The 19,743-nt window shown below is 45.9% G+C and overlaps 15 non-coding genes across 15 annotated transcripts; all 15 read right to left on the reverse strand.

Moving 5' to 3' along the window:
* Positions 1–17: 17 nt before the first annotated feature.
* On the reverse strand, positions 18–208 carry LOC141252585 (U2 spliceosomal RNA). Its single transcript, XR_012313969.1, has one exon. It is a non-coding gene; the product is annotated as a U2 spliceosomal RNA (small nuclear RNA).
* Positions 209–2,276: 2,068 nt separating this feature from the next.
* On the reverse strand, positions 2,277–2,467 carry LOC141252596 (U2 spliceosomal RNA). Its single transcript, XR_012313981.1, has one exon. It is a non-coding gene; the product is annotated as a U2 spliceosomal RNA (small nuclear RNA).
* Positions 2,468–3,590: 1,123 nt separating this feature from the next.
* On the reverse strand, positions 3,591–3,781 carry LOC141252597 (U2 spliceosomal RNA). The gene has a single exon (XR_012313982.1). It is a non-coding gene; the product is annotated as a U2 spliceosomal RNA (small nuclear RNA).
* Positions 3,782–4,903: 1,122 nt separating this feature from the next.
* On the reverse strand, positions 4,904–5,094 carry LOC141252592 (U2 spliceosomal RNA). Its single transcript, XR_012313977.1, has one exon. It is a non-coding gene; the product is annotated as a U2 spliceosomal RNA (small nuclear RNA).
* Positions 5,095–6,214: 1,120 nt separating this feature from the next.
* Positions 6,215–6,405, reverse strand: LOC141252598 (U2 spliceosomal RNA). Its single transcript, XR_012313983.1, has one exon. It is a non-coding gene; the product is annotated as a U2 spliceosomal RNA (small nuclear RNA).
* Positions 6,406–7,528: 1,123 nt separating this feature from the next.
* LOC141252599 (U2 spliceosomal RNA) lies at positions 7,529–7,719 on the reverse strand. The gene has a single exon (XR_012313984.1). It is a non-coding gene; the product is annotated as a U2 spliceosomal RNA (small nuclear RNA).
* Positions 7,720–8,841: 1,122 nt separating this feature from the next.
* Positions 8,842–9,032, reverse strand: LOC141252593 (U2 spliceosomal RNA). The gene has a single exon (XR_012313978.1). It is a non-coding gene; the product is annotated as a U2 spliceosomal RNA (small nuclear RNA).
* Positions 9,033–10,150: 1,118 nt separating this feature from the next.
* LOC141252591 (U2 spliceosomal RNA) lies at positions 10,151–10,341 on the reverse strand. Its single transcript, XR_012313976.1, has one exon. It is a non-coding gene; the product is annotated as a U2 spliceosomal RNA (small nuclear RNA).
* A 1,116-nt stretch (positions 10,342–11,457) lies between these two features.
* Positions 11,458–11,646, reverse strand: LOC141252595 (U2 spliceosomal RNA). Its single transcript, XR_012313980.1, has one exon. It is a non-coding gene; the product is annotated as a U2 spliceosomal RNA (small nuclear RNA).
* Positions 11,647–12,768: 1,122 nt separating this feature from the next.
* Positions 12,769–12,959, reverse strand: LOC141252586 (U2 spliceosomal RNA). The gene has a single exon (XR_012313970.1). It is a non-coding gene; the product is annotated as a U2 spliceosomal RNA (small nuclear RNA).
* Positions 12,960–14,083: 1,124 nt separating this feature from the next.
* On the reverse strand, positions 14,084–14,274 carry LOC141252587 (U2 spliceosomal RNA). Its single transcript, XR_012313971.1, has one exon. It is a non-coding gene; the product is annotated as a U2 spliceosomal RNA (small nuclear RNA).
* Positions 14,275–15,394: 1,120 nt separating this feature from the next.
* Positions 15,395–15,585, reverse strand: LOC141252588 (U2 spliceosomal RNA). The gene has a single exon (XR_012313973.1). It is a non-coding gene; the product is annotated as a U2 spliceosomal RNA (small nuclear RNA).
* A 1,121-nt stretch (positions 15,586–16,706) lies between these two features.
* LOC141252594 (U2 spliceosomal RNA) lies at positions 16,707–16,897 on the reverse strand. The gene has a single exon (XR_012313979.1). It is a non-coding gene; the product is annotated as a U2 spliceosomal RNA (small nuclear RNA).
* Positions 16,898–18,016: 1,119 nt separating this feature from the next.
* On the reverse strand, positions 18,017–18,207 carry LOC141252589 (U2 spliceosomal RNA). Its single transcript, XR_012313974.1, has one exon. It is a non-coding gene; the product is annotated as a U2 spliceosomal RNA (small nuclear RNA).
* Positions 18,208–19,332: 1,125 nt separating this feature from the next.
* Positions 19,333–19,523, reverse strand: LOC141252590 (U2 spliceosomal RNA). The gene has a single exon (XR_012313975.1). It is a non-coding gene; the product is annotated as a U2 spliceosomal RNA (small nuclear RNA).
* Between the last annotated feature and the right edge of the window lie 220 nt (positions 19,524–19,743).

A 19,743-nucleotide genomic window follows, 5' to 3' on the forward strand; every position in this document is an offset into this window, starting at 1 on the left:
TAGAAACTGCATTAAAGAAGGGGTGCACCGGTCCTGGAGATACTGCAATACCAGGTCAATGCGTGGAGTGGACAGAGCAAGCTCTTTTTCCATCTCCCTGTTCTAAAAATCCATTTAATATATGGTCCCCAGATAGGGGACGTATCAGATATTAAACTGATAAGAACAGATACTACACTTGATCTTAGCCAAAAGGCCGAGAAGCGATAACCAGAATTGGTTTCCGACTACGGTGCCACCCAAGGATTCTGAAAAGTCCATTTGTGGAGATGGCCACCTGGACTCCCGTTAAGAAGACATGCTGTCAACCTCTAGATCCAGGGCCGGCTCCAGGTTTTTCTGGGCCCCGGGCGAAACAGTCTCAGTGGACCCTTTAAACACATACACGATTCATGATGCACAGATACGGCGGAGAAATATATATATAGTACACAGCCCCCTCATCCTTCACATATGCAGACATGCGCACGCACACACAGTACGCAGACACGTACACATACAGACAAAGACATATTTTTACACAAATTCTTAAAGACCTATATAAAACAGACAAATATATATACACAGTCATACACACTGACAATCACATACATGCACTCACACAGACCCATTACAAGTATTTTTAATATGGGGATTGAGGAAGCCTCACTCACCTGTCCCCGGTCCAGTGTCCTGTCCAGCAGCTCCTCAGGTATGGGGCAGTGCAGGGCCCCCGGCGTGTCACAGACTTCATGGCCCTGGACCATCAGAGGGGCGCACTTGCGGTCGGGTCCGGGCCGCTCCCCCCCATCTGTGCAGGAGCTCCGCTCCGACGGTGTTTGATGGCACTCCCCCAGACATGGCCGCGCGCTGTGCGACTGTGTCTGCTAGTAATGACGCGGCAGGGGCAACACACAAGCACAATTAAAGGTGCAGTGCCGTCGACCCTGCCGCGTCATTACTAGCAGACACAGCCTGACAGCGCGCTGCCATTTCTGGGACTGGGGGAGTGCCGGCAATCAAGCAGCGCCTGCGTCACTGAATAGGTGCCGAAGATGCGGCCATGGCCCCGACTGTGAGTGGGCGGGTGGGTGTGTGAGCCTGGACCCGACAGTGAGTGAGTGGGCGGGCGGGTGTGTGGGCCAGGCCCCGACAGTGAGTGAGTGGGCGGGCGGGTGTGTGGGCGGTGGGCCCCGACAGTGAGTGGGCGGCTGGGCCCCTCTGATTTTCCAGGGCCCCGGCACTTGCCCGGGTACGCCGGGTGCTGACGCCGGCCCTGTCTAGATCCCTCACATGCCTGCACTTTTCGGCTTGCTGCTGCTGCAATCCACGCGTTTTAGATCTGCATAACTCCACCTCTTTTAGCACAGTACCCTCAACCCCCGGCTGTTCCCACCCGCCTCAACACCGTTGGAAGGGAGGAGAACCAATTAAGGCGGGGGGGGGGTGGAACGAGCAGCTGTCTACCCTTAGCAGGAGGGTTGCTGATTAATTACCTCTCCTGCTGCTGCTGCTGCTGGCTGTCCAGCAGCAGACTGAAGGTGGCTGCTGCTGTGCGCAGGTATATAAAGGCTCAGAGCCTATTATGACACGCGCAGCCAGCGTTCCATTGCCACATTCCGTCTACTGCAGGCGGGATACCTGGATGGCTGAATGTCACTGAGAAGCTCACAGAGACCGCCATAAGCAACAGTTTAAAAGAATGCCACAGACTAATCAACCAAACTTTTTGGGTTGGTTTCTCTTTTATAGTCTGCAGGCATTAAATGAAAGAAGTCAGTGTTCCAGCAGAGGGAGACAACGTTTCAGAAAAGGCATTGTAGCAAACCAAAAAAGAAATTTTAAGCGCAGCAGAGTAACCAGCTCACATACCTGTTAGCTCAGGTGAGTTTAAAAGGCTGCTGTTGATAACAAGGGCATTTGCTAAATAGATGGTGTGTGTGCAACAATATACTGAAAGGTCAATTATATTGTGCAGCTTATCTCACCACCTGTAGTTATTTAGGTGAAAGCTCCAAAATGCTTGCCTAATATGTCTGTTTATCCAAAAGGAAGTATAGAGGGAGAGCTAGATAGATAGCATTGCATTACATTACATTACATGGCAATGCAATGCACAGTTGCTGAAGTTGAACCAAAATGAGCTTGTCATCTGGCTTCTGCAACTTTTAACATGAAAAATCCAATGAGGAGAAGAAAAGCAAAGCCAAAGAGTCCATCCCAAAATCCGACAAACAAGCAAAATGAACAAAAAGCATTGAATTCAATTCTTTCTGATTTTAGAAACTGCATTAAAGAAGGGGTGCACCGGTCCTGGAGATACTGCAATACCAGGTCAATGCGTGGAGTGGACAGAGCAAGCTCTTTTTCCATCTCCCTGTTCTAAAAATCCATTTAATATATGGTCCCCAGATAGGGGACGTATCAGATATTAAACTGATAAGAACAGATACTACACTTGATCTTAGCCAAAAGGCCGAGAAGCGATAACCAGAATTGGTTTCCGACTACGGTGCCACCCAAGGATTCTGAAAAGTCCATTTGTGGAGATGGCCACCTGGACTCCCGTTAAGAAGACATGCTGTCAACCTCTAGATCCCTCACATGCCTGCACTTTTCGGCTTGCTGCTGCTGCAATCCACGCGTTTTAGATCTGCATAACTCCACCTCTTTTAGCACAGTACCCTCAACCCCCGGCTGTTCCCACCCGCCTCAACACCGTTGGAAGGGAGGAGAACCAATTAAGGCGGGGGGGGGGGGGTGGAACGAGCAGCTCTCTACCCTTAGCAGGAGGGTTGCTGATTAATTACCTCTCCTGCTGCTGCTGCTGCTGGCTGTCCAGCAGCAGACTGAAGGTGGCTGCTGCTGTGCGCAGGTATATAAAGGCTCAGAGCCTATTATGACACGCGCAGCCAGCGTTCCATAGCCACATTCCGTCTACTGCAGGCGGGATACCTGGATGGCTGAATGTCACTGAGAAGCTCACAGAGACCGCCATAAGCAACAGTTTAAAAGAATGCCACAGACTAATCAACCAAACTTTTTGGGTTGGTTTCTCTTTTATAGTCTGCAGGCATTAAATGAAAGAAGTCAGTGTTCCAGCAGAGGGAGACAACGTTTCAGAAAAGGCATTGTAGCAAACCAAAAAAGAAATTTTAAGCGCAGCAGAGTAACCAGCTCACATACCTGTTAGCTCAGGTGAGTTTAAAAGGCTGCTGTTGATAACAAGGGCATTTGCTAAATAGATGGTGTGTGTGCAACAATATACTGAAAGGTCAATTATATTGTGCAGCTTATCTCACCACCTGTAGTTATTTAGGTGAAAGCTCCAAAATGCTTGCCTAATATGTCTGTTTATCCAAAAGGAAGTATAGAGGGAGAGCTAGATAGATAGCATTGCATTACATTACATTACATGGCAATGCAATGCACAGTTGCTGAAGTTGAACCAAAATGAGCTTGTCATCTGGCTTCTGCAACTTTTAACATGAAAAATCCAATGAGGAGAAGAAAAGCAAAGCCAAAGAGTCCATCCCAAAATCCGACAAACAAGCAAAATGAACAAAAAGCATTGAATTCAATTCTTTCTGATTTTAGAAACTGCATTAAAGAAGGGGTGCACCGGTCCTGGAGATACTGCAATACCAGGTCAATGCGTGGAGTGGACAGAGCAAGCTCTTTTTCCATCTCCCTGTTCTAAAAATCCATTTAATATATGGTCCCCAGATAGGGGACGTATCAGATATTAAACTGATAAGAACAGATACTACACTTGATCTTAGCCAAAAGGCCGAGAAGCGATAACCAGAATTGGTTTCCGACTACGGTGCCACCCAAGGATTCTGAAAAGTCCATTTGTGGAGATGGCCACCTGGACTCCCGTTAAGAAGACATGCTGTCAACCTCTAGATCCCTCACATGCCTGCACTTTTCGGCTTGCTGCTGCTGCAATCCACGCGTTTTAGATCTGCATAACTCCACCTCTTTTAGCACAGTACCCTCAACCCCCGGCTGTTCCCACCCGCCTCAACACCGTTGGAAGGGAGGAGAACCAATTAAGGCGGGGGGGGGGGGTGGAACGAGCAGCTGTCTACCCTTAGCAGGAGGGTTGCTGATTAATTACCTCTCCTGCCGCTGCTGCTGCTGGCTGTCCAGCAGCAGACTGAAGGTGGCTGCTGCTGTGCGCAGGTATATAAAGGCTCAGAGCCTATTATGACACGCGCAGCCAGCGTTCCATTGCCACATTCCGTCTACTGCAGGCGGGATACCTGGATGGCTGAATGTCACTGAGAAGCTCACAGAGACCGCCATAAGCAACAGTTTAAAAGAATGCCACAGACTAATCAACCAAACTTTTTGGGTTGGTTTCTCTTTTATAGTCTGCAGGCATTAAATGAAAGAAGTCAGTGTTCCAGCAGAGGGAGACAACGTTTCAGAAAAGGCATTGTAGCAAACCAAAAAAGAAATTTTAAGCGCAGCAGAGTAACCAGCTCACATACCTGTTAGCTCAGGTGAGTTTAAAAGGCTGCTGTTGATAACAAGGGCATTTGCTAAATAGATGGTGTGTGTGCAACAATATACTGAAAGGTCAATTATATTGTGCAGCTTATCTCACTACCTGTAGTTATTTAGGTGAAAGCTCCAAAATGCTTGCCTAATATGTCTGTTTATCCAAAAGGAAGTATAGAGGGAGAGCTAGATAGATAGCATTGCATTACATTACATTACATGGCAATGCAATGCACAGTTGCTGAAGTTGAACCAAAATGAGCTTGTCATCTGGCTTCTGCAACTTTTAACATGAAAAATCCAATGAGGAGAAGAAAAGCAAAGCCAAAGAGTCCATCCCAAAATCCGACAAACAAGCAAAATGAACAAAAAGCATTGAATTCAACTTTTTCTGATTTTAGAAACTGCATTAAAGAAGGGGTGCACCGGTCCTGGAGATACTGCAATACCAGGTCAATGCGTGGAGTGGACAGAGCAAGCTCTTTTTCCATCTCCCTGTTCTAAAAGTCCATTTAATATATGGTCCCCAGATAGGGGACGTATCAGATATTAAACTGATAAGAACAGATACTACACTTGATCTTAGCCAAAAGGCCGAGAAGCGATAACCAGAATTGGTTTCCGACTACGGTGCCACCCAAGGATTCTGAAAAGTTCATTTGTGGAGATGGCCACCTGGACTCCCGTTAAGAAGACATGCTGTCAACCTCTAGATCCCTCACATGCCTGCACTTTTCGGCTTGCTGCTGCTGCAATCCACGCGTTTTAGATCTGCATAACTCCACCTCTTTTAGCACAGTACCCTCAACCCCCGGCTGTTCCCACCCGCCTCAACACCGTTGGAAGGGAGGAAAACCAATTAAGGCGGGGGGGGGGTGGAACGAGCAGCTGTCTACCCTTAGCAGGAGGGTTGCTGATTAATTACCTCTCCTGCTGCTGCTGCTGCTGGCTGTCCAGCAGCAGACTGAAGGTGGCTGCTGCTGTGCGCAGGTATATAAAGGCTCAGAGCCTATTATGACACGCGCAGCCAGCGTTCCATTGCCACATTCCGTCTACTGCAGGCGGGATACCTGGATGGCTGAATGTCACTGAGAAGCTCACAGAGACCGCCATAAGCAACAGTTTAAAAGAATGCCACAGACTAATCAACCAAACTTTTTGGGTTGGTTTCTCTTTTATAGTCTGCAGGCATTAAATGAAAGAAGTCAGTGTTCCAGCAGAGGGAGACAACGTTTCAGAAAAGGCATTGTAGCAAACCAAAAAAGAAATTTTAAGCGCAGCAGAGTAACCAGCTCACATACCTGTTAGCTCAGGTGAGTTTAAAAGGCTGCTGTTGATAACAAGGGCATTTGCTAAATAGATGGTGTGTGTGCAACAATATACTGAAAGGTCAATTATATTGTGCAGCTTATCTCACCACCTGTAGTTATTTAGGTGAAAGCTCCAAAATGCTTGCCTAATATGTCTGTTTATCCAAAAGGAAGTATAGAGGGAGAGCTAGATAGATAGCATTGCATTACATTACATTACATGGCAATGCAATGCACAGTTGCTGAAGTTGAACCAAAATGAGCTTGTCATCTGGCTTCTGCAACTTTTAACATGAAAAATCCAATGAGGAGAAGAAAAGCAAAGCCAAAGAGTCCATCCCAAAATCCGACAAACAAGCAAAATGAACAAAAAGCATTGAATTCAATTCTTTCTGATTTTAGAAACTGCATTAAAGAAGGGGTGCACCGGTCCTGGAGATACTGCAATACCAGGTCAATGCGTGGAGTGGACAGAGCAAGCTCTTTTTCCATCTCCCTGTTCTAAAAATCCATTTAATATATGGTCCCCAGATAGGGGACGTATCAGATATTAAACTGATAAGAACAGATACTACACTTGATCTTAGCCAAAAGGCCGAGAAGCGATAACCAGAATTGGTTTCCGACTACGGTGCCACCCAAGGATTCTGAAAAGTCCATTTGTGGAGATGGCCACCTGGACTCCCGTTAAGAAGACATGCTGTCAACCTCTAGATCCCTCACATGCCTGCACTTTTCGGCTTGCTGCTGCTGCAATCCACGCGTTTTAGATCTGCATAACTCCACCTCTTTTAGCACAGTACCCTCAACCCCCGGCTGTTCCCACCCGCCTCAACACCGTTGGAAGGGAGGAGAACCAATTAAGGCGGGGGGGGGGGGGTGGAACGAGCAGCTCTCTACCCTTAGCAGGAGGGTTGCTGATTAATTACCTCTCCTGCTGCTGCTGCTGCTGGCTGTCCAGCAGCAGACTGAAGGTGGCTGCTGCTGTGCGCAGGTATATAAAGGCTCAGAGCCTATTATGACACGCGCAGCCAGCGTTCCATAGCCACATTCCGTCTACTGCAGGCGGGATACCTGGATGGCTGAATGTCACTGAGAAGCTCACAGAGACCGCCATAAGCAACAGTTTAAAAGAATGCCACAGACTAATCAACCAAACTTTTTGGGTTGGTTTCTCTTTTATAGTCTGCAGGCATTAAATGAAAGAAGTCAGTGTTCCAGCAGAGGGAGACAACGTTTCAGAAAAGGCATTGTAGCAAACCAAAAAAGAAATTTTAAGCGCAGCAGAGTAACCAGCTCACATACCTGTTAGCTCAGGTGAGTTTAAAAGGCTGCTGTTGATAACAAGGGCATTTGCTAAATAGATGGTGTGTGTGCAACAATATACTGAAAGGTCAATTATATTGTGCAGCTTATCTCACCACCTGTAGTTATTTAGGTGAAAGCTCCAAAATGCTTGCCTAATATGTCTGTTTATCCAAAAGGAAGTATAGAGGGAGAGCTAGATAGATAGCATTGCATTACATTACATTACATGGCAATGCAATGCACAGTTGCTGAAGTTGAACCAAAATGAGCTTGTCATCTGGCTTCTGCAACTTTTAACATGAAAAATCCAATGAGGAGAAGAAAAGCAAAGCCAAAGAGTCCATCCCAAAATCCGACAAACAAGCAAAATGAACAAAAAGCATTGAATTCAATTCTTTCTGATTTTAGAAACTGCATTAAAGAAGGGGTGCACCGGTCCTGGAGATACTGCAATACCAGGTCAATGCGTGGAGTGGACAGAGCAAGCTCTTTTTCCATCTCCCTGTTCTAAAAATCCATTTAATATATGGTCCCCAGATAGGGGACGTATCAGATATTAAACTGATAAGAACAGATACTACACTTGATCTTAGCCAAAAGGCCGAGAAGCGATAACCAGAATTGGTTTCCGACTACGGTGCCACCCAAGGATTCTGAAAAGTCCATTTGTGGAGATGGCCACCTGGACTCCCGTTAAGAAGACATGCTGTCAACCTCTAGATCCCTCACATGCCTGCACTTTTCGGCTTGCTGCTGCTGCAATCCACGCGTTTTAGATCTGCATAACTCCACCTCTTTTAGCACAGTACCCTCAACCCCCGGCTGTTCCCACCCGCCTCAACACCGTTGGAAGGGAGGAGAACCAATTAAGGCGGGGGGGGGGGGTGGAACGAGCAGCTGTCTACCCTTAGCAGGAGGGTTGCTGATTAATTACCTCTCCTGCCGCTGCTGCTGCTGGCTGTCCAGCAGCAGACTGAAGGTGGCTGCTGCTGTGCGCAGGTATATAAAGGCTCAGAGCCTATTATGACACGCGCAGCCAGCGTTCCATTGCCACATTCCGTCTACTGCAGGCGGGATACCTGGATGGCTGAATGTCACTGAGAAGCTCACAGAGACCGCCATAAGCAACAGTTTAAAAGAATGCCACAGACTAATCAACCAAACTTTTTGGGTTGGTTTCTCTTTTATAGTCTGCAGGCATTAAATGAAAGAAGTCAGTGTTCCAGCAGAGGGAGACAACGTTTCAGAAAAGGCATTGTAGCAAACCAAAAAAGAAATTTTAAGCGCAGCAGAGTAACCAGCTCACATACCTGTTAGCTCAGGTGAGTTTAAAAGGCTGCTGTTGATAACAAGGGCATTTGCTAAATAGATGGTGTGTGTGCAACAATATACTGAAAGGTCAATTATATTGTGCAGCTTATCTCACTACCTGTAGTTATTTAGGTGAAAGCTCCAAAATGCTTGCCTAATATGTCTGTTTATCCAAAAGGAAGTATAGAGGGAGAGCTAGATAGATAGCATTGCATTACATTACATTACATGGCAATGCAATGCACAGTTGCTGAAGTTGAACCAAAATGAGCTTGTCATCTGGCTTCTGCAACTTTTAACATGAAAAATCCAATGAGGAGAAGAAAAGCAAAGCCAAAGAGTCCATCCCAAAATCCGACAAACAAGCAAAATGAACAAAAAGCATTGAATTCAACTTTTTCTGATTTTAGAAACTGCATTAAAGAAGGGGTGCACCGGTCCTGGAGATACTGCAATACCAGGTCAATGCGTGGAGTGGACAGAGCAAGCTCTTTTTCCATCTCCCTGTTCTAAAAGTCCATTTAATATATGGTCCCCAGATAGGGGACGTATCAGATATTAAACTGATAAGAACAGATACTACACTTGATCTTAGCCAAAAGGCCGAGAAGCGATAACCAGAATTGGTTTCCGACTACGGTGCCACCCAAGGATTCTGAAAAGTTCATTTGTGGAGATGGCCACCTGGACTCCCGTTAAGAAGACATGCTGTCAACCTCTAGATCCCTCACATGCCTGCACTTTTCGGCTTGCTGCTGCTGCAATCCACGCGTTTTAGATCTGCATAACTCCACCTCTTTTAGCACAGTACCCTCAACCCCCGGCTGTTCCCACCCGCCTCAACACCGTTGGAAGGGAGGAAAACCAATTAAGGCGGGGGGGGGGTGGAACGAGCAGCTGTCTACCCTTAGCAGGAGGGTTGCTGATTAATTACCTCTCCTGCTGCTGCTGCTGCTGGCTGTCCAGCAGCAGACTGAAGGTGGCTGCTGCTGTGCGCAGGTATATAAAGGCTCAGAGCCTATTATGACACGCGCAGCCAGCGTTCCATTGCCACATTCCGTCTACTGCAGGCGGGATACCTGGATGGCTGAATGTCACTGAGAAGCTCACAGAGACCGCCATAAGCAACAGTTTAAAAGAATGCCACAGACTAATCAACCAAACTTTTTGGGTTGGTTTCTCTTTTATAGTCTGCAGGCATTAAATGAAAGAAGTCAGTGTTCCAGCAGAGGGAGACAACGTTTCAGAAAAGGCATTGTAGCAAACAAAAAAGAAATTTTAAGCGCAGCAGAGTAACCAGCTCACATACCTGTTAGCTCAGGTGAGTTTAAAAGGCTGCTGTTGATAACAAGGGCATTTGCTAAATAGATGGTGTGTGTGCAACAATATACTGAAAGGTCAATTATATGGTGCAGCTTATCTCACCACCTGTAGTTATTTAGGTGAAAGCTCCAAAATGCTTGCCTAATATGTCTGTTTATCCAAAAGGAAGTATAGAGGGAGAGCTAGATAGATAGCATTGCATTACATTACATTACATGGCAATGCAATGCACAGTTGCTGAAGTTGAACCAAAATGAGCTTGTCATCTGGCTTCTGCAACTTTTAACATGAAAAATCCAATGAGGAGAAGAAAAGCAAAGCCAAAGAGTCATCCCAAAATCCGACAAACAAGCAAAAATGAACAAAAAGCATTGAATTCAATTCTTTCTGATTTTAGAAACTGCATTAAAGAAGGGTGCACCGGTCCTGGAGATACTGCAATACCAGGTCAATGCGTGGAGTGGACAGAGCAAGCTCTTTTTCCATCTCCCTGTTCTAAAAATCCATTTAATATATGGTCCCCAGATAGGGGACGTATCAGATATTAAACTGATAAGAACAGATACTACACTTGATCTTAGCCAAAAGGCCGAGAAGCGATAACCAGAATTGGTTTCCGACTACGGTGCCACCCAAGGATTCTGAAAGTCCATTTGTGGAGATGGCCACCTGGACTCCCGTTAAGAAGACATGCTGTCAACCTCTAGATCCCTCACATGCCTGCACTTTTCGGCTTGCTGCTGCTGCAATCCACGCGTTTTAGATCTGCATAACTCCACCTCTTTTAGCACAGTACCCTCAACCCCCGGCTGTTCCCACCAGCCTCAACACCGTTGGAAGGGAGGAGAACCAATTAAGGCGGGGGGGGGGGTGGGAACGAGCAGCTGTCTACCCTTAGCAGGAGGGTTGCTGATTAATTACCTCTCCTGCTGCTGCTGCTGCTGTCTGTCCAGCAGCAGACTGAAGGTGGCTGCTGCTGTGCGCAGGTATATAAAGCTCAGAGCCTATTATGACACGCGCAGCCAGCGTTCCATTGCCACATTCCGTCTACTGCAGGCGGGATACCTGGATGGCTGAATGTCACTGAGAAGCTCACAGAGACCGCCATAAACAACAGTTTAAAGAATGCCACAGACTAATCAACCAAACTTTTTGGGTTGGTTTCTCTTTTATAGTCTGCAGGCATTAAATGAAAGAAGTCAGTGTTCCAGCAGAGGGAGACAACGTTTCAGAAAAGGCATTGTAGCAAACCAAAAAAGAAATTTTAAGCGCAGCAGAGTAACCAGCTCACATACCTGTTAGCTCAGGTGAGTTTAAAAGGCTGCTGTTGATAACAAGGGCATTTGCTAAATAGATGGTGTGTGTGCAACAATATACTGAAAGGTCAATTATATGTGCAGCTTATCTCACCGCCTGTAGTTATTTAGGTGAAAGCTCCAAAATGCTTGCCTAATATGTCTGTTTATCCAAAAGGAAGTATAGAGGGAGAGCTAGATAGATAGCATTGCATTACATTACATTACATGGCAATGCAATGCACAGTTGCTGAAGTTGAACCAAAATGAGCTTGTCATCTGGCTTCTGCAACTTTTAACATGAAAAATCCAATGAGGGAAGAAAAGCAAAGCCAAAGAGTCCATCCCAAAATCCGACAAACAAGCAAAATGAACAAAAAGCATTGAATTCAATTCTTTCTGATTTAGAAACTGCATTAAAGAAGGGGTGCACCGGTCCTGGAGATACTGCATACCAGGTCAATGCGTGGAGTGGACAGAGCAAGCTCTTTTTCCATCTCCCTGTTCTAAAAATCCATTTAATATATGGTCCCCAGATAGGGGACGTATCAGATATTAAACTGATAAGAACAGATACTACACTTGATCTTAGCCAAAGGCCGAGAAGCGATAACCAGAATTGGTTTCCGACTACGGTGCCACCCAAGGATTCTGAAAAGTCCATTTGTGGAGATGGCCACCTGGACTCCCGTTAAGAAGACATGCTGTCAACCTCTAGATCCCTCACATGCCTGCACTTTTTCGGCTTGCTGCTGCTGCAATCACGCGTTTTAGATCTGCATAACTCCACCTCTTTTTAGCACAGTACCCTCAACCCCCGGCTGTTCCCACCCGCCTCAACACCGTTGGAAGGGAGGAGAACCAATTAAGGCGGGGGGGGGGGTGGAACGAGCAGCTGTCTACCCTTAGCAGGAGGGTTGCTGATTAATTACCTCTCCTGCTGCTGCTGCTGCTGTCTGTCCAGCAGCAGACTGAAGGTGGCTGCTGCTGTGCGCAGGTATATAAAGGCTCAGAGCCTATTATGACACGCGCAGCCAGCGTTCCATTGCCACATTCCGTCTACTGCAGGCGGGATACCTGGATGGCTGAATGTCACTGAGAAGCTCACAGAGACCGCCATAAGCAACAGTTTAAAAGAATGCCACAGACTAATCAACCAAACTTTTTGGGTTTGGTTTCTCTTTTATAGTCTGCAGGCATTAAATGAAAGAAGTCAGTGTTCCAGCAGAGGGAGACAACGTTTCAGAAAGGCATTGTAGCAAACCAAAAAAGAATTTTAAGCGCAGCAGAGTAACCAGGCTCACATACCTGTTAGCTCAGGTGAGTTTAAAAGGCTGCTGTTGATAACAAGGGCATTTGCTAAATAGATGGTGTGTGTGCAACAATATACTGAAAGGTCAATTATATTGTGCAGCTTATCTCACCACCTGTAGTTATTTAGGTTGAAGCTCCAAAATGCTTGCCTAATATGTCTGTTTATCCAAAAGGAAGTATAGAGGGAGAGCTAGATAGATAGCATTGCATTACATTACATTACATGGCAATGCAATGCACAGTTGCTGAAGTTGAACCAAAATGAGCTTGTCATCTGGCTTCTGCAACTTTTAACATGAAAAATCCAATGAGGAGAAGAAAAGCAAAGCCAAAGAGTCCATCCCAAAATCCGACAAACAAGCAAAATGAACAAAAAGCATTGAATTCAATTCTTTCTGATTTTAGAAACTGCATTAAAGAAGGGGTGCACCGGTCCTGGAGATACTGCAATACCAGGTCAATGCGTGGAGTGGACAGAGCAAGCTCTTTTTCCATCTCCCTGTTCTAAAAATCCATTTAATATATGGTCCCCAGATAGGGGACGTATCAGATATTAAACTGATAAGAACAGATACTACACTTGATCTTAGCCAAAAGGCCGAGAAGCGATAACAGAATTGGTTTCCGACTACGGTGCCACCCAAGGATTCTGAAAAGTCCATTTGTGGAGATGGCCACCTGGACTCCCGTTAAGAAGACATGCTGTCAACCTCTAGATCCCTCACATGCCTGCACTTTTCGGCTTGCTGCTGCTGCAATCCACGCGTTTTAGATCTGCATAACTCCACCTCTTTTAGCACAGTACCCTCAACCCCCGGCTGTTCCCACCCGCCTCAACACCGTTGGAAGGAGGAGAACCAATTAAGGCGGGGGGGGGGGGGGGTGGAACGAGCAGCTGTCTACCCTTAGCAGGAGGGTTGCTGATTAATTACCTTCTCCTGCTGCTGCTGCTGCTGGCTGTCCAGCAGCAGACTGAAGGTGGCTGCTGCTGTGCGCAGGTATATAAAGGCTCAGAGCCTATTATGACACGCGCAGCCAGCGTTCCATTGCCACATTCCGTCTACTGCAGGCGGGATACCTGGATGGCTGAATGTCACTGAGAAGCTCACAGAGACCGCCATAAGCAACAGTTTAAAAGAATGCCACAGACTAATCAACCAAACTTTTTGGGTTGGTTTCTCTTTTATTGTCTGCAGGCATTAAATGAAAGAAGTCAGTGTTCCAGCAGAGGGAGACAACGTTTCAGAAAAGGCATTGTAGCAAACCAAAAAAGAAATTTTAAGCGCAGCAGAGTAACCAGCTCACATACCTGTTAGCTCAGGTGAGTTTAAAAGGCTGCTGTTGATAACAAGGGCATTTGCTAAATAGATGGTGTGTGTGCAACAATATACTGAAAGGTCAATTATATTGTGCAGCTTATCTCACCACCTGTAGTTATTTAGGTGAAAGCTCCAAAATGCTTGCCTAATATGTCTGTTTATCCAAAAGGAAGTATAGAGGGAGAGCTAGATAGATAGCATTGCATTACATTACATTACATGGCAATGCAATGCACAGTTGCTGAAGTTGAACCAAAATGAGCTTGTCATCTGGCTTCTGCAACTTTTAACATGAAAAATCCAATGAGGAGAAGAAAAGCAAAGCCAAAGAGTCCATCCCAAAATCCGACAAACAAGCAAAATGAACAAAAAGCATTGAATTCAATTCTTTCTGATTTTAGAAACTGCATTAAAGAAGGGGTGCACCGGTCCTGGAGATACTGCAATACCAGGTCAATGCGTGGAGTGGACAGAGCAAGCTCTTTTTCCATCTCCCTGTTCTAAAAATCCATTTAATATATGGTCCCCAGATAGGGGACGTATCAGATATTAAACTGATAAGAACAGATACTACACTTGATCTTAGCCAAAAGGCCGAGAAGCGATAACCAGAATTGGTTTCCGACTACGGTGCCACCCAAGGATTCTGAAAAGTCCATTTGTGGAGATGGCCACCTGGACTCCCGTTAAGAAGACATGCTGTCAACCTCTAGATCCCTCACATGCCTGCACTTTTCGGCTTGCTGCTGCTGCAATCCACGCGTTTTAGATCTGCATAACTCCACCTCTTTTAGCACAGTACCCTCAACCCCCGGCTGTTCCCACCCGCCTCAACACCGTTGGAAGGGAGGAGAACCAATTAAGGCGGGGGGGGGGTGGAACGAGCAGCTGTCTACCCTTAGCAGGAGGGTTGCTGATTAATTACCTCTCCTGCTGCTGCTGCTGCTGGCTGTCCAGCAGCAGACTGAAGGTGGCTGCTGCTGTGCGCAGGTATATAAAGGCTCAGAGCCTATTATGACACGCGCAGCCAGCGTTCCATTGCCACATTCCGTCTACTGCAGGCGGGATACCTGGATGGCTGAATGTCACTGAGAAGCTCACAGAGACCGCCATAAGCAACAGTTTAAAAGAATGCCACAGACTAATCAACCAAACTTTTTGGGTTGGTTTCTCTTTTATAGTCTGCAGGCATTAAATGAAAGAAGTCAGTGTTCCAGCAGAGGGAGACAACGTTTCAGAAAAGGCATTGTAGCAAACCAAAAAAGAAATTTTAAGCGCAGCAGAGTAACCAGCTCACATACCTGTTAGCTCAGGTGAGTTTAAAAGGCTGCTGTTGATAACAAGGGCATTTGCTAAATAGATGGTGTGTGTGCAACAATATACTGAAAGGTCAATTATATTGTGCAGCTTATCTCACCACCTGTAGTTATTTAGGTGAAAGCTCCAAAATGCTTGCCTAATATGTCTGTTTATCCAAAAGGAAGTATAGAGGGAGAGCTAGATAGATAGCATTGCATTACATTACATTACATGGCAATGCAATGCACAGTTGCTGAAGTTGAACCAAAATGAGCTTGTCATCTGGCTTCTGCAACTTTTGACATGAAAAATCCAATGAGGAGAAGAAAAGCAAAGCCAAAGAGTCCATCCCAAAATCCGACAAACAAGCAAAATGAACAAAAAGCATTGAATTCAATTCTTTCTGATTTTAGAAACTGCATTAAAGAAGGGGTGCACCGGTCCTGGAGATACTGCAATACCAGGTCAATGCGTGGAGTGGACAGAGCAAGCTCTTTTTCCATCTCCCTGTTCTAAAAATCCATTTAATATATGGTCCCCAGATAGGGGACGTATCAGATATTAAACTGATAAGAACAGATACTACACTTGATCTTAGCCAAAAGGCCGAGAAGCGATAACCAGAATTGGTTTCCGACTACGGTGCCACCCAAGGATTCTGAAAAGTCCATTTGTGGAGATGGCCACCTGGACTCCCGTTAAGAAGACATGCTGTCAACCTCTAGATCCCTCACATGCCTGCACTTTTCGGCTTGCTGCTGCTGCAATCCACGCGTTTTAGATCTGCATAACTCCACCTCTTTTAGCACAGTACCCTCAACCCCCGGCTGTTCCCACCCGCCTCAACACCGTTGGAAGGGAGGAGAACCAATTAAGGCGGGGGGGGGGGTGGAACGAGCAGCTGTCTACCCTTAGCAGGAGGGTTGCTGATTAATTACCTCTCCTGCTGCTGCTGCTGCTGGCTGTCCAGCAGCAGACTGAAGGTGGCTGCTGCTGTGCGCAGGTATATAAAAGCTCAGAGCCTATTATGACACGCGCAGCCAGCGTTCCATTGCCACATTCCGTCTACTGCAGGCGGGATACCTGGATGGCTGAATGTCACTGAGAAGCTCACAGAGACCGCCATAAGCAACAGTTTAAAAGAATGCCACAGACTAATCAACCAAACTTTTTGGGTTGGTTTCTCTTTTATAGTCTGCAGGCATTAAATGAAAGAAGTCAGTGTTCCAGCAGAGGGAGACAACGTTTCAGAAAAGGCATTGTAGCAAACCAAAAAAGAAATTTTAAGCGCAGCAGAGTAACCAGCTCACATACCTGTTAGCTCAGGTGAGTTTAAAAGGCTGCTGTTGATAACAAGGGCATTTGCTAAATAGATGGTGTGTGTGCAACAATATACTGAAAGGTCAATTATATTGTGCAGCTTATCTCACCACCTGTAGTTATTTAGGTGAAAGCTCCAAAATGCTTGCCTAATATGTCTGTTTATCCAAAAGGAAGTATAGAGGGAGAGCTAGATAGATAGCATTGCATTACATTACATTACATGGCAATGCAATGCACAGTTGCTGAAGTTGAACCAAAATGAGCTTGTCATCTGGCTTCTGCAACTTTTAACATGAAAAATCCAATGAGGAGAAGAAAAGCAAAGCCAAAGAGTCCATCCCAAAATCCGACAAACAAGCAAAATGAACAAAAAGCATTGAATTCAATTCTTTCTGATTTTAGAAACTGCATTAAAGAAGGGGTGCACCGGTCCTGGAGATACTGCAATACCAGGTCAATGCGTGGAGTGGACAGAGCAAGCTCTTTTTCCATCTCCCTGTTCTAAAAATCCATTTAATATATGGTCCCCAGATAGGGGACGTATCAGATATTAAACTGATAAGAACAGATAGTACACTTGATCTTAGCCAAAAGGCCGAGAAGCGATAACCAGAATTGGTTTCCGACTACGGTGCCACCCAAGGATTCTGAAAAGTCCATTTGTGGAGATGGCCACCTGGACTCCCGTTAAGAAGACATGCTGTCAACCTCTAGATCCCTCACATGCCTGCACTTTTCGGCTTGCTGCTGCTGCAATCCACGCGTTTTAGATCTGCATAACTCCACCTCTTTTAGCACAGTACCCTCAACCCCCGGCTGTTCCCACCCGCCTCAACACCGTTGGAAGGGAGGAGAACCAATTAAGGCGGGGGGGGGGTGGAACGAGCAGCTGTCTACCCTTAGCAGGAGGGTTGCTGATTAATTACCTCTCCTGCTGCTGCTGCTGCTGGCTGTCCAGCAGCAGACTGAAGGTGGCTGCTGCTGTGCGCAGGTATATAAAGGCTCAGAGCCTATTATGACACGCGCAGCCAGCGTTCCATTGCCACATTCCGTCTACTGCAGGCGGGATACCTGGATGGCTGTATGTCACTGAGAAGCTCACAGAGACCGCCATAAGCAACAGTTTAAAATAATGCCACAGACTAATCAACCAAACTTTTTGGGTTGGTTTCTCTTTTATAGTCTGCAGGCATTAAATGAAAGAAGTCAGTGTTCCAGCAGAGGGAGACAACGTTTCAGAAAAGGCATTGTAGCAAACCAAAAAAGAAAGTTTAAGCGCAGCAGAGTAACCAGCTCACATACCTGTTAGCTCAGGTGAGTTTAAAAGGCTGCTGTTGATAACAAGGGCATTTGCTAAATAGATGGTGTGTGTGCAACAATATACTGAAAGGTCAATTATATTGTGCAGCTTATCTCACCACCTGTAGTTATTTAGGTGAAAGCTCCAAAATGCTTGCCTAATATGTCTGTTTATCCAAAAGGAAGTATAGAGGGAGAGCTAGATAGATAGCATTGCATTACATTACATTACATGGCAATGCAATGCACAGTTGCTGAAGTTGAACCAAAATGAGCTTGTCATCTGGCTTCTGCAACTTTTAACATGAAAAATCCAATGAGGAGAAGAAAAGCAAAGCAAAGAGTCCATCCCAAAATCCGACAAACAAGCAAAATGAACAAAAAGCATTGAATTCAATTCTTTCTGATTTTAGAAACTGCATTAAAGAAGGGGTGCACCGGTCCTGGAGATACTGCAATACCAGGTCAATGCGTGGAGTGGACAGAGCAAGCTCTTTTTCCATCTCCCTGTTCTAAAAATCCATTTAATATATGGTCCCCAGATAGGGGACGTATCAGATATTAAACTGATAAGAACAGATACTACACTTGATCTTAGCCAAAAGGCCGAGAAGCGATAACCAGAATTGGTTTCCGACTACGGTGCCACCCAAGGATTCTGAAAAGTCCATTTGTGGAGATGGCCACCTGGACTCCCGTTAAGAAGACATGCTGTCAACCTCTAGATCCCTCACATGCCTGCACTTTTCGGCTTGCTGCTGCTGCAATCCACGCGTTTTAGATCTGCATAACTCCACCTCTTTTAGCACAGTACCCTCAACCCCCGGCTGTTCCCACCCGCCTCAACACCGTTGGAAGGGAGGAGAACCAATTAAGGCGGGGGGGGGGGGTGGAACGAGCAGCTGTCTACCCTTAGCAGGAGGGTTGCTGATTAATTACCTCTCCTGCTGCTGCTGCTGCTGCTGGCTGTCCAGCAGCAGACTGAAGGTGGCTGCTGCTGTGCGCAGGTATATAAAGGCTCAGAGCCTATTATGACACGCGCAGCCAGCGTTCCATTGCCACATTCCGTCTACTGCAGGCGGGATACCTGGATGGCTGAATGTCACTGAGAAGCTCACAGAGACCGCCATAAGCAACAGTTTAATAGAATGCCACAGACTAATCAACCAAACTTTTTGGGTTGGTTTCTCTTTTATAGTCTGCAGGCATTAAATGAAAGAAGTCAGTGTTCCAGCAGAGGGAGACAACGTTTCAGAAAAGGCATTGTAGCAAACCAAAAAAGAAATTTTAAGCGCAGCAGAGTAACCAGCTCACATACCTGTTAGCTCAGGTGAGTTTAAAAGGCTGCTGTTGATAACAAGGGCATTTGCTAAATAGATGGTGTGTGTGCAACAATATACTGAAAGGTCAATTATATTGTGCAGCTTATCTCACCACCTGTAGTTATTTAGGTGAAAGCTCCAAAATGCTTGCCTAATATGTCTGTTTATCCAAAAGGAAGTATAGAGGGAGAGCTAGATAGATAGCATTGCATTACATTACATTACATGGCAATGCAATGCACAGTTGCTGAAGTTGAACCAAAATGAGCTTGTCATCTGGCTTCTGCAACTTTTAACATGAAAAATCCAATGAGGAGAAGAAAAGCAAAGCCAAAGAGTCCATCCCAAAATCCGACAAACAAGCAAAATGAACAAAAAGCATTGAATTCAATTCTTTCTGATTTTAGAAACTGCATTAAAGAAGGGGTGCACCGGTCCTGGAGATACTGCAATACCAGGTCAATGCGTGGAGTGGACAGAGCAAGCTCTTTTTCCATCTCCCTGTTCTAAAAATCCATTTAATATATGGTCCCCAGATAGGGGACGTATCAGATATTAAACTGATAAGAACAGATACTACACTTGATCTTAGCCAAAAGGCCGAGAAGCGATAACCAGAATTGGTTTCCGACTACGGTGCCACCCAAGGATTCTGAAAAGTCCATTTGTGGAGATGGCCACCTGGACTCCCGTTAAGAAGACATGCTGTCAACCTCTAGATCCCTCACATGCCTGCACTTTTCGGCTTGCTGCTGCTGCAATCCACGCGTTTTAGATCTGCATAACTCCACCTCTTTTAGCACAGTACCCTCAACCCCCGGCTGTTCCCACC

This window comes from Phyllobates terribilis, unplaced genomic scaffold (assembly GCF_046119375.1).
Source record: "Phyllobates terribilis strain yellow unplaced genomic scaffold, ASM4611937v1 Scaffold_9237__1_contigs__length_19742, whole genome shotgun sequence".
Taxonomy (NCBI): Eukaryota; Metazoa; Chordata; class Amphibia; order Anura; family Dendrobatidae; genus Phyllobates; species Phyllobates terribilis.